Genomic DNA, 13,059 nt, shown 5'->3' on the forward strand with positions numbered 1-13,059 from the left:
CCCACACATTACCTCTGGCAAACAGCCCCACACACTAGCCCTGATACGCAATCCCACACACTAGCTCTGGAACACAGCCCCACACATTAGCCCAGATACACAACCCCACACACTAGCTCTGGCACACAGCCCTACAAACTACCCTTACGATACAACCCCACACCCTAGCTCTGGAACACAGCCCCACACACGAGCTCTGGAACACTGCCCTGCACACTAGCTCTGGAACTTAGTCCCACACACTAGCTCTGCAACACTGCCTCACACACAAGCTCTGGAACACTGCCCCACACACTAGCTCTGCAACACAGTCCAACACACTAGCCCTGGAACACAGTCGCACACATTAGCCCTGGAACTCAGTCCTACACACTGGCTCTGGAACACAACCGCACACACTAGTTCTGGAACCCAGTCCCACACACTAGCTCTGGAACACAGTCCCACACATTAGCCCTGGAACACATTCACACACACAAGCCCTGAAACACAGTCGCACACATTAGCCCTGGAACTCAGTCCTACCCACTAGCTATGGAACACAGCCCAACACACAGCTCTGGAACATAGTCCCACACACTAGCCCTGCTACACAGCCCCACACACTAGCTCTGGAACACATCCCCACACACTAGCTCTGGAACACAGTCCCACACACTAGCCCTGCTACACATCCCCACACACGAGCTCTGGAATTCAGTCCCACACACTAGCCCTGCTACACAGTCCCACACACTAGCTCTGGAACACAGTCCCACACATTAGCCCTGGAACACAGTCCCACACTCTAGCTCTGTAACATAGCCCCACACACTAGCTTTGGAACACAGTCCCACACATTAGCCTTGGAACACAGCCCCACACACTAGCCCTGAAACACAGCCCCACACACTAGCCCTGGAACACAGCCCCACACACTAGCTTTGGAACACAGTCCCACACATTAGCCCTGGAACACAACCCTGCATGCGAGCTCTGGAACGCCGTCCCACACATTAGCCCTGGAACACAGTGCCACACACTAGCCCTCGAACACATCCTCACACACTCGCCCTGGTACACAGCCCCACCATGAGCCCTGAAGCACAGACTGACATACTAGCCCTGAAACACAGTCGCACACTAGCCCTGAAACACAGCCCGACACGCTAGCCTGAAACACAGTCCCACACACTAGCCCTGGAACACAGCCCCACACACTAGCCCTGCTACACAGCCCCACACACTAGCTCTGGAACACATCCCCACACACTAGCTCTGGAACACAGTCCCACACACTAGCCCTGCTACACATCCCCACACACGAGCTCTGGAATTCAGTCCCACACACTAGCCCTGCTACACAGTCCCACACACTAGCTCTGGAACACAGTCCCACACATTAGCCCTGGAACACAGTCCCACACTCTAGCTCTGTAACATAGCCCCACACACTAGCTTTGGAACACAGTCCCACACATTAGCCTTGGAACACAGCCCCACACACTAGCCCTGAAACACAGCCCCACACACTAGCCCTGGAACACAGCCCCACACACTAGCTTTGGAACACAGTCCCACACATTAGCCCTGGAACACAACCCTGCATGCGAGCTCTGGAACGCCGTCCCACACATTAGCCCTGGAACACAGTGCCACACACTAGCCCTCGAACACATCCTCACACACTCGCCCTGGTACACAGCCCCACCACGAGCCCTGAAGCACAGACTGACATACTAGCCCTGAAACACAGTCGCACACTAGCCCTGAAACACAGCCCGACACGCTAGCCTGAAACACAGTCCCACACACTAGCCCTGGAACACAGCCCCACACACTAGCCCTGAAACACAGCCCCACACACTAGCTCTGGAACACAGTTCCACACACTAGCTCTGGAACACAGTCCCACGCACTAGCTCTGCAACTCAGTCCCACACACTAGCCCTGCTACACAACCCCACACACTAGCTCTGGCACACAGCCCCACACACTAGCTCTGGAACACAGCCCCACACATTAGCCTTGGAACACAGCCCCACACACTAGCCCTGAAACACAGCCCGACACACTAGCCCCGGAACACAGTCCCACACACTAGCCTTGGAACACAGCCCCACACACTAGACCTGAAACACAGCCCCACACACTAGCTTTGGAACACAGTCCCACACATTAGCCCTGGAACACAACCCTGCATGCGAGCTCTGGAACGCCGTCCCACATATTAGCCCTGGAACACAGTGCCACAACTAGCCCTCGAACACATCCTCACACACTCGCCCTGGTACACAGACCCACCACTAGCCCTGAAGCACAGACTGACATACTAGCCCTGAAACACAGTCGCACACTAGCCCTGAAACACAGCCCGACACGCTAGCCCTGAAACACAGTCCCACACACTAGCCCTGGAACACAGCCCCACACACTAGCCCTGAAACACAGTCCCACGCACTAGCTCTGCAACTCAGTCCCACACACTAGCCCTGCTACACAACCCCACACACTAGCTCTGGCACATAGCCCCACACACTAGCCCTGCTACGCAACCCCACACACTAGCTCCGGAACACAGCCCCACACATTAGCCCAGATGCACAGCCCCACACACTACCTCTGTCACACAGCCCTACACACTAGCCCTGCAATACAACCCCACACCCTAACTCTGGAACACAGCCCCACACACTAGAACTGCTACACAACTCCACACTCTAGCTCTGGACCTCAGCCCAACATACTAGCCCTGAAACACAGCCCCACACACTAGCTCTGGAACACAGCCTCACACACTAGCCCTGAAACACAGTCCCACACACTAGCTCTGGAACACAGTTCCACACACTAGCCCTGGAACACAGTCCCACGCACTAGCTCTGCAACTCAGTCCCACACACTAGCCCTGATACACAACCCCACACACTAGCTCTGGAACACAGCCCCACACATTAGCCCAGAAAAACAACCCCACACACTAGCTCTGGCACACAGCCCTACAAACTAGCCTTGCGATACAACCCCACACCCTAGCTCTGGAACACAGCCACACACACTAGAACTGCTACACAACTCCACACTCTAGCTCTGAACCTCAGTCCAACATACTAGCCCTGCTACATAGCCACACATACTAGCACTGGAACACAGCCCCACATACAAGCCCTGGAACACAGCCCAACACACTAGTTCTGGAACACAGTCCCACACACTAGCCCTGGAACACAGCCTCACACACTAGTTCTGGAACATAGTCCCACACACTAGCTCTGGAAAACAGTCCCGCACACTAGCCCTGGAACTCAGTCCCACACACTAGCCCTGCTACACAACCCCATGTACTTGCCCTGGAACTCAGCCCCACACACTAGCCCTGTAACACAGTCCCACACACTAGCTCTGAAACACAATCCCACACACTAGCCTTGGAACACAGCCACACACACTAGCCCTGAAACACAGTCCCACACACTAGCTTTGGAACACAGTCCCACACATTAGCCCTGGAACACAACCCTGCATGTGAGCTCTGGAACGCCGTCCCACACATTAGCCCAGGAACACAGTGCCATGCACTAGCCCTGGAACACAACCCCACACACTAGCTCTGGCACACAGCCCCACACACTAACCCCGCAACGCACCCCACACACTAGCTCTGGAACACAGCCCCACACACTAGCCCAGCGATACAACCCTACACCCTAGCTCTGGAACACAGCCCCACACACTAGAACTGCTACACATTCCCACACTCTAGCTCTGGACCTCAGTCCAAGCCCTGGAACACAGCCCAACACACTAGTTCTGGAACACAGTCCCACGCACTAGCTCTGCAACACAGTCCCACACACTAGCCCTGATACGCAACCCCACACACTAGCTCTGGAACACAGCCCCACACATTAGCCCAGATACACAACCCCACACACTAGCTCTGGCACACAGCCCTACAAACTAGCCTTGCGATACAACCCCACACCCTAGCTCTGGAACACAGCCACACACACTAGAACTGCTACACAACTCCACACTCTAGCTCTGAACCTCAGTCCAACATACCAGCCCTGCTACATAGCCACACATACTAGCCCTGGAACACAGCCCCACACACTAGCACTGGAACACAGACCCACACACTAGCCCTGGAACACCGTCCCACACACTAGCCCTGAAACACAGCCCCACACACTAGCCCTGGAACACAGTCGGAGACATTAGCCCTGGAACTCAGACCTACTCACTAGGTCTGGAACACAGCCCAACACACGAGCTCTGGAACACAGTCCCACATACTAGCCTTGGAATGCAGTCCCGCACGCCTAGCCCTGGAATGCAGCCCAACACACTAGCCCTAAAACACAGTCCCAAACACTAGCCCTGGAACACACCCCCACACACTAGCTTTGGAACACAGTCCCACACATTAACCCTGGATTACAGAGCCACACACTAGCCCTGGAACATATCCTCACACATTTGCTCTGAAACACAGCCTCACACACTAACCCAGAAACACAGTCACACACTAGCCCTGGAACACAGCCCCACACACTAGCTCTGGAACACAGCCCCACACACTAGCCCTGAAACACAGTCCCACACACTAGCTCTGGAACACAGTCCCACACACTAGCCCTGCCACACAACCCCACACATCACCTCTGGCAAACAGCCCCACACACTAGCCTAGAAACACAGTCACACGCTAGCCCTGAAACACAGTCCCACACACTAGCTCTGGAACACAGCCCCACACACTAGCCCTGAAACACAGTCCCACACACTAGCTCTGGAACACAGTTCCACACACTAGCTCTGGAACACAGTCCCACGCACTAGCTCTGCAACTCAGTCCCACACACTAGCCCTGCCACACAACCCCACACATCACCTCTGGCAAACAGCCCCACACACTAGCCCTGATACGCAACCCCACACACTAGCTCTGGAACACAGCCCCACACATTAGCCCAGATACACAACCCCACACACTAGCTCTGGAACACAGCCCGACACACTAGCCCTGCTACACATCCACACACACTAGCTCTGGAACACAGTCCCACACATTAGCCCTGGAACACAGTTCCACACACTAGTTCTGGAACACAGCCCGACATACTCGCTCTGGAACACAGACCCACACACTAGCCCTGCAAGACAGCCCCACAAAAAGCTCTGGAACAGAGTCCCACACACTAGCCCCGGAACACAGTCCCACCCACTAGGCCTGGAACACAGTCCCACGCACTAGCTCTGGAACACAGTCCTACACACCAGCTCTGGAACACAGCCCCACACACTAGCCCAGAAACACAGCCCCATACACTAGCTTTGGAACAAAGTCCCACACATTAGCACTGGAACACAGTCCCACACATTAGCACTGGAACACAATCCTGCACTCGAACTCTGGAACACAGTCGCACACATTAGCCCTGCAACACAGTGTCACACACGAGCCCTGGAACACAGCCCCACACAATGGCCCTTGAACACAGTCCCACACACTAGCCCTGGAACACAACCCTGCACTCGAGCTGTGGAACACAGTCGCACACATTAGCCCTGGAACACACTGCCACACACTAGTTCTGGAACACAGTCTCACACATTAGCCCTGGAACACAGCCCCACACAATAGTTCTGTAACACAGTCGCACACATTAGCCCTGGAACTCAGTCCTACCCACTAGCTATGGAACACAGCCGAACACACAGCTCTGGAACTCAGTCCCACACACTAGCCCTGCAACACAGCCCAACACAGTAGCCCTGGAACACAGTCACACAAATTAGCCCTGGAACTCAGTCCTACACACTGGCTCTGGAACACAACCGCACGCATTAGTTCTGGAAGCCAGTCCCACACACTAGCTCTGGAACACAGTCCCACACACTTGCCCTGGAACACAGTCACACACATTAGCCCTGGAACTCAGTCCTAACCACTAGCTATGGAACACAGTCCAACATACAGCTCTGGAACATAGTCCCACACACTAGCTCTGAAACACAGCCCCACACACTAGCTCTGGAACACAGTTCCACACACTAGCTCTGGAACACAGTCCCACGCACTAGCTCTGCAACTCAGTCCCACACACTAGCCCTGCTACACAACCCCACACACTAGCTCTGGCACACAGCCCCACACACTAGCTCTGGAACACAGCCCCACACATTAGCCTTGGAACACAGCCCCACACACTAGCCCTGAAACACAGCCCGACACACTAGCCCCGGAACACAGTCCCACACACTAGCCTTGGAACACAGCCCCACACACTAGACCTGAAACACAGCCCCACACACTAGCTTTGGAACACAGTCCCACACATTAGCCCTGGAACACAACCCTGCATGCGAGCTCTGGAACGCCGTCCCACATATTAGCCCTGGAACACAGTGCCACAACTAGCCCTCGAACACATCCTCACACACTCGCCCTGGTACACAGACCCACCACTAGCCCTGAAGCACAGACTGACATACTAGCCCTGAAACACAGTCGCACACTAGCCCTGAAACACAGCCCGACACGCTAGCCCTGAAACACAGTCCCACACACTAGCCCTGGAACACAGCCCCACACACTAGCCCTGAAACACAGTCCCACGCACTAGCTCTGCAACTCAGTCCCACACACTAGCCCTGCTACACAACCCCACACACTAGCTCTGGCACATAGCCCCACACACTAGCCCTGCTACGCAACCCCACACACTAGCTCCGGAACACAGCCCCACACATTAGCCCAGATGCACAGCCCCACACACTACCTCTGTCACACAGCCCTACACACTAGCCCTGCAATACAACCCCACACCCTAACTCTGGAACACAGCCCCACACACTAGAACTGCTACACAACTCCACACTCTAGCTCTGGACCTCAGCCCAACATACTAGCCCTGAAACACAGCCCCACACACTAGCTCTGGAACACAGCCTCACACACTAGCCCTGAAACACAGTCCCACACACTAGCTCTGGAACACAGTTCCACACACTAGCCCTGGAACACAGTCCCACGCACTAGCTCTGCAACTCAGTCCCACACACTAGCCCTGATACACAACCCCACACACTAGCTCTGGAACACAGCCCCACACATTAGCCCAGAAAAACAACCCCACACACTAGCTCTGGCACACAGCCCTACAAACTAGCCTTGCGATACAACCCCACACCCTAGCTCTGGAACACAGCCACACACACTAGAACTGCTACACAACTCCACACTCTAGCTCTGAACCTCAGTCCAACATACTAGCCCTGCTACATAGCCACACATACTAGCACTGGAACACAGCCCCACATACAAGCCCTGGAACACAGCCCAACACACTAGTTCTGGAACACAGTCCCACACACTAGCCCTGGAACACAGCCTCACACACTAGTTCTGGAACATAGTCCCACACACTAGCTCTGGAAAACAGTCCCGCACACTAGCCCTGGAACTCAGTCCCACACACTAGCCCTGCTACACAACCCCATGTACTTGCCCTGGAACTCAGCCCCACACACTAGACATGAAACTCAGTCCCACACACTAGCTCTGAAACACAATCCCACACACTAGCCTTGGAACACAGCCACACACACTAGCCCTGAAACACAGTCCCACACACTAGCTTTGGAACACAGTCCCACACATTAGCCCTGGAACACAACCCTGCATGTGAGCTCTGGAACGCCGTCCCACACATTAGCCCAGGAACACAGTGCCATGCACTAGCCCTGGAACACAACCCCACACACTAGCTCTGGCACACAGCCCCACACACTAACCCCGCAACGCACCCCACACACTAGCTCTGGAACACAGCCCCACACACTAGCCCAGCGATACAACCCTACACCCTAGCTCTGGAACACAGCCCCACACACTAGAACTGCTACACATTCCCACACTCTAGCTCTGGACCTCAGTCCAAGCCCTGGAACACAGCCCAACACACTAGCTCTGGAACACAGTCCCACGCACTAGCTCTGCAACTCAGTCCCACACACTAGCCCTGATACGCAACCCCACACACTAGCTCTGGAACACAGCCCCACACATTAGCCCAGATACACAACCCCACACACTAGCTCTGGCACACAGCCCTACAAACTAGCCTTGCGATACAACCCCACACCCTAGCTCTGGAACACAGCCACACACACTAGAACTGCTACACAACTCCACACTCTAGCTCTGAACCTCAGTCCAACATACCAGCCCTGCTACATAGCCACACATACTAGCCCTGGAACACAGCCCCACACACTAGCACTGGAACACAGACCCACACACTAGCCCTGGAACACCGTCCCACACACTAGCCCTGAAACACAGCCCCACACACTAGCCCTGGAACACAGTCGGAGACATTAGCCCTGGAACTCAGACCTACTCACTAGGTCTGGAACACAGCCCAACACACGAGCTCTGGAACACAGTCCCACATACTAGCCTTGGAATGCAGTCCCGCACGCCTAGCCCTGGAATGCAGCCCAACACACTAGCCCTAAAACACAGTCCCAAACACTAGCCCTGGAACACACCCCCACACACTAGCTTTGGAACACAGTCCCACACATTAACCCTGGATTACAGAGCCACACACTAGCCCTGGAACATATCCTCACACATTTGCTCTGAAACACAGCCTCACACACTAACCCAGAAACACAGTCACACACTAGCCCTGGAACACAGCCCCACACACTAGCTCTGGAACACAGCCCCACACACTAGCCCTGAAACACAGTCCCACACACTAGCTCTGGAACACAGTCCCACACACTAGCCCTGCCACACAACCCCACACATCACCTCTGGCAAACAGCCCCACACACTAGCCTAGAAACACAGTCACACGCTAGCCCTGAAACACAGTCCCACACACTAGCTCTGGAACACAGCCCCACACACTAGCCCTGAAACACAGTCCCACACACTAGCTCTGGAACACAGTTCCACACACTAGCTCTGGAACACAGTCCCACGCACTAGCTCTGCAACTCAGTCCCACACACTAGCCCTGCCACACAACCCCACACATCACCTCTGGCAAACAGCCCCACACACTAGCCCTGATACGCAACCCCACACACTAGCTCTGGAACACAGCCCCACACATTAGCCCAGATACACAACCCCACACACTAGCTCTGGAACACAGCCCGACACACTAGCCCTGCTACACATCCACACACACTAGCTCTGGAACACAGTCCCACACATTAGCCCTGGAACACAGTTCCACACACTAGTTCTGGAACACAGCCCGACATACTCGCTCTGGAACACAGACCCACACACTAGCCCTGCAAGACAGCCCCACAAAAAGCTCTGGAACAGAGTCCCACACACTAGCCCCGGAACACAGTCCCACCCACTAGGCCTGGAACACAGTCCCACGCACTAGCTCTGGAACACAGTCCTACACACCAGCTCTGGAACACAGCCCCACACACTAGCCCAGAAACACAGCCCCATACACTAGCTTTGGAACAAAGTCCCACACATTAGCACTGGAACACAGTCCCACACATTAGCACTGGAACACAATCCTGCACTCGAACTCTGGAACACAGTCGCACACATTAGCCCTGCAACACAGTGTCACACACGAGCCCTGGAACACAGCCCCACACAATGGCCCTTGAACACAGTCCCACACACTAGCCCTGGAACACAACCCTGCACTCGAGCTGTGGAACACAGTCGCACACATTAGCCCTGGAACACACTGCCACACACTAGTTCTGGAACACAGTCTCACACATTAGCCCTGGAACACAGCCCCACACAATAGTTCTGTAACACAGTCGCACACATTAGCCCTGGAACTCAGTCCTACCCACTAGCTATGGAACACAGCCGAACACACAGCTCTGGAACATCGTCCCACACACTAGCCCTGCTACACAGCCCCACACACTAGCTCTGGAACTCAGTCCCACACACTAGCCCTGCAACACAGCCCAACACAGTAGCCCTGGAACACAGTCACACAAATTAGCCCTGGAACTCAGTCCTACACACTGGCTCTGGAACACAACCGCACGCATTAGTTCTGGAAGCCAGTCCCACACACTAGCTCTGGAACACAGTCCCACACACTTGCCCTGGAACACAGTCACACACATTAGCCCTGGAACTCAGTCCTAACCACTAGCTATGGAACACAGTCCAACATACAGCTCTGGAACATAGTCCCACACACTAGCTCTGAAACACAGCCCCACACACTAGCTCTGGAACACAGTTCCACACACTAGCTCTGGAACACAGTCCCACGCACTAGCTCTGCAACTCAGTCCCACACACTAGCCCTGCTACACAACCCCACACACTAGCTCTGGCACACAGCCCCACACACTAGCTCTGGAACACAGCCCCACACATTAGCCTTGGAACACAGCCCCACACACTAGCCCTGAAACACAGCCCGACACACTAGCCCCGGAACACAGTCCCACACACTAGCCTTGGAACACAGCCCCACACACTAGACCTGAAACACAGCCCCACACACTAGCTTTGGAACACAGTCCCACACATTAGCCCTGGAACACAACCCTGCATGCGAGCTCTGGAACGCCGTCCCACATATTAGCCCTGGAACACAGTGCCACAACTAGCCCTCGAACACATCCTCACACACTCGCCCTGGTACACAGACCCACCACTAGCCCTGAAGCACAGACTGACATACTAGCCCTGAAACACAGTCGCACACTAGCCCTGAAACACAGCCCGACACGCTAGCCCTGAAACACAGTCCCACACACTAGCCCTGGAACACAGCCCCACACACTAGCCCTGAAACACAGTCCCACGCACTAGCTCTGCAACTCAGTCCCACACACTAGCCCTGCTACACAACCCCACACACTAGCTCTGGCACATAGCCCCACACACTAGCCCTGCTACGCAACCCCACACACTAGCTCCGGAACACAGCCCCACACATTAGCCCAGATGCACAGCCCCACACACTACCTCTGTCACACAGCCCTACACACTAGCCCTGCAATACAACCCCACACCCTAACTCTGGAACACAGCCCCACACACTAGAACTGCTACACAACTCCACACTCTAGCTCTGGACCTCAGCCCAACATACTAGCCCTGAAACACAGCCCCACACACTAGCTCTGGAACACAGCCTCACACACTAGCCCTGAAACACAGTCCCACACACTAGCTCTGGAACACAGTACCACACACTAGCCCTGGAACACAGTCCCACGCACTAGCTCTGCAACTCAGTCCCACACACTAGCCCTGATACACAACCCCACACACTAGCTCTGGAACACAGCCCCACACATTAGCCCAGAAAAACAACCCCACACACTAGCTCTGGCACACAGCCCTACAAACTAGCCTTGCGATACAACCCCACACCCTAGCTCTGGAACACAGCCACACACACTAGAACTGCTACACAACTCCACACTCTAGCTCTGAACCTCAGTCCAACATACTAGCCCTGCTACATAGCCACACATACTAGCACTGGAACATAGCCCCACATACAAGCCCTGGAACACAGCCCAACACACTAGTTCTGGAACACAGTCCCACACACTAGCCCTGGAACACAGCCTCACACACTAGTTCTGGAACATAGTCCCACACACTAGCTCTGGAAAACAGTCCCGCACACTAGCCCTGGAACTCAGTCCCACACACTAGCCCTGCTACACAACCCCATGTACTTGCCCTGGAACTCAGCCCCACACACTAGACATGAAACTCAGTCCCACACACTAGCTCTGAAACACAATCCCACACACTAGCCTTGGAACACAGCCACACACACTAGCCCTGAAACACAGTCCCACACACTAGCTTTGGAACACAGTCCCACACATTAGCCCTGGAACACAACCCTGCATGTGAGCTCTGGAACGCCGTCCCACACATTAGCCCAGGAACACAGTGCCATGCACTAGCCCTGGAACACAACCCCACACACTAGCTCTGGCACACAGCCCCACACACTAACCCCGCAACGCACCCCACACACTAGCTCTGGAACACAGCCCCACACACTAGCCCAGCGATACAACCCTACACCCTAGCTCTGGAACACAGCCCCACACACTAGAACTGCTACACATTCCCACACTCTAGCTCTGGACCTCAGTCCAAGCCCTGGAACACAGCCCAACACACTAGTTCTGGAACACAGTCCCACGCACTAGCTCTGCAACTCAGTCCCACACACTAGCCCTGATACGCAACCCCACACACTAGCTCTGGAACACAGCCCCACACATTAGCCCAGATACACAACCCCACACACTAGCTCTGGCACACAGCCCTACAAACTAGCCTTGCGATACAACCCCACACCCTAGCTCTGGAACACAGCCACACACACTAGAACTGCTACACAACTCCACACTCTAGCTCTGAACCTCAGTCCAACATACCAGCCCTGCTACATAGCCACACATACTAGCCCTGGAACACAGCCCCACACACTAGCACTGGAACACAGACCCACACACTAGCCCTGGAACACCGTCCCACACACTAGCCCTGAAACACAGCCCCACACACTAGCCCTGGAACACAGTCGGAGACATTAGCCCTGGAACTCAGACCTACTCACTAGGTCTGGAACACAGCCCAACACACGAGCTCTGGAACACAGTCCCACATACTAGCCTTGGAATGCAGTCCCGCACGCCTAGCCCTGGAATGCAGCCCAACACACTAGCCCTAAAACACAGTCCCAAACACTAGCCCTGGAACACACCCCCACACACTAGCTTTGGAACACAGTCCCACACATTAACCCTGGATTACAGAGCCACACACTAGCCCTGGAACATATCCTCACACATTTGCTCTGAAACACAGCCTCACACACTAACCCAGAAACACAGTCACACACTAGCCCTGGAACACAGCCCCACACACTAGCTCTGGAACACAGCCCCACACACTAGCCCTGAAACACAGTCCCACACACTAGCTCTGGAACACAGTCCCACACACTAGCCCTGCCACACAACCCCACACATCACCTCTGGCAAACAGCCCCACACACTAGC

The sequence above is a fragment of the Hemiscyllium ocellatum genome, chromosome 32 (assembly GCF_020745735.1).
Source record: "Hemiscyllium ocellatum isolate sHemOce1 chromosome 32, sHemOce1.pat.X.cur, whole genome shotgun sequence".
Lineage (NCBI taxonomy): Eukaryota > Metazoa > Chordata > Chondrichthyes > Orectolobiformes > Hemiscylliidae > Hemiscyllium > Hemiscyllium ocellatum.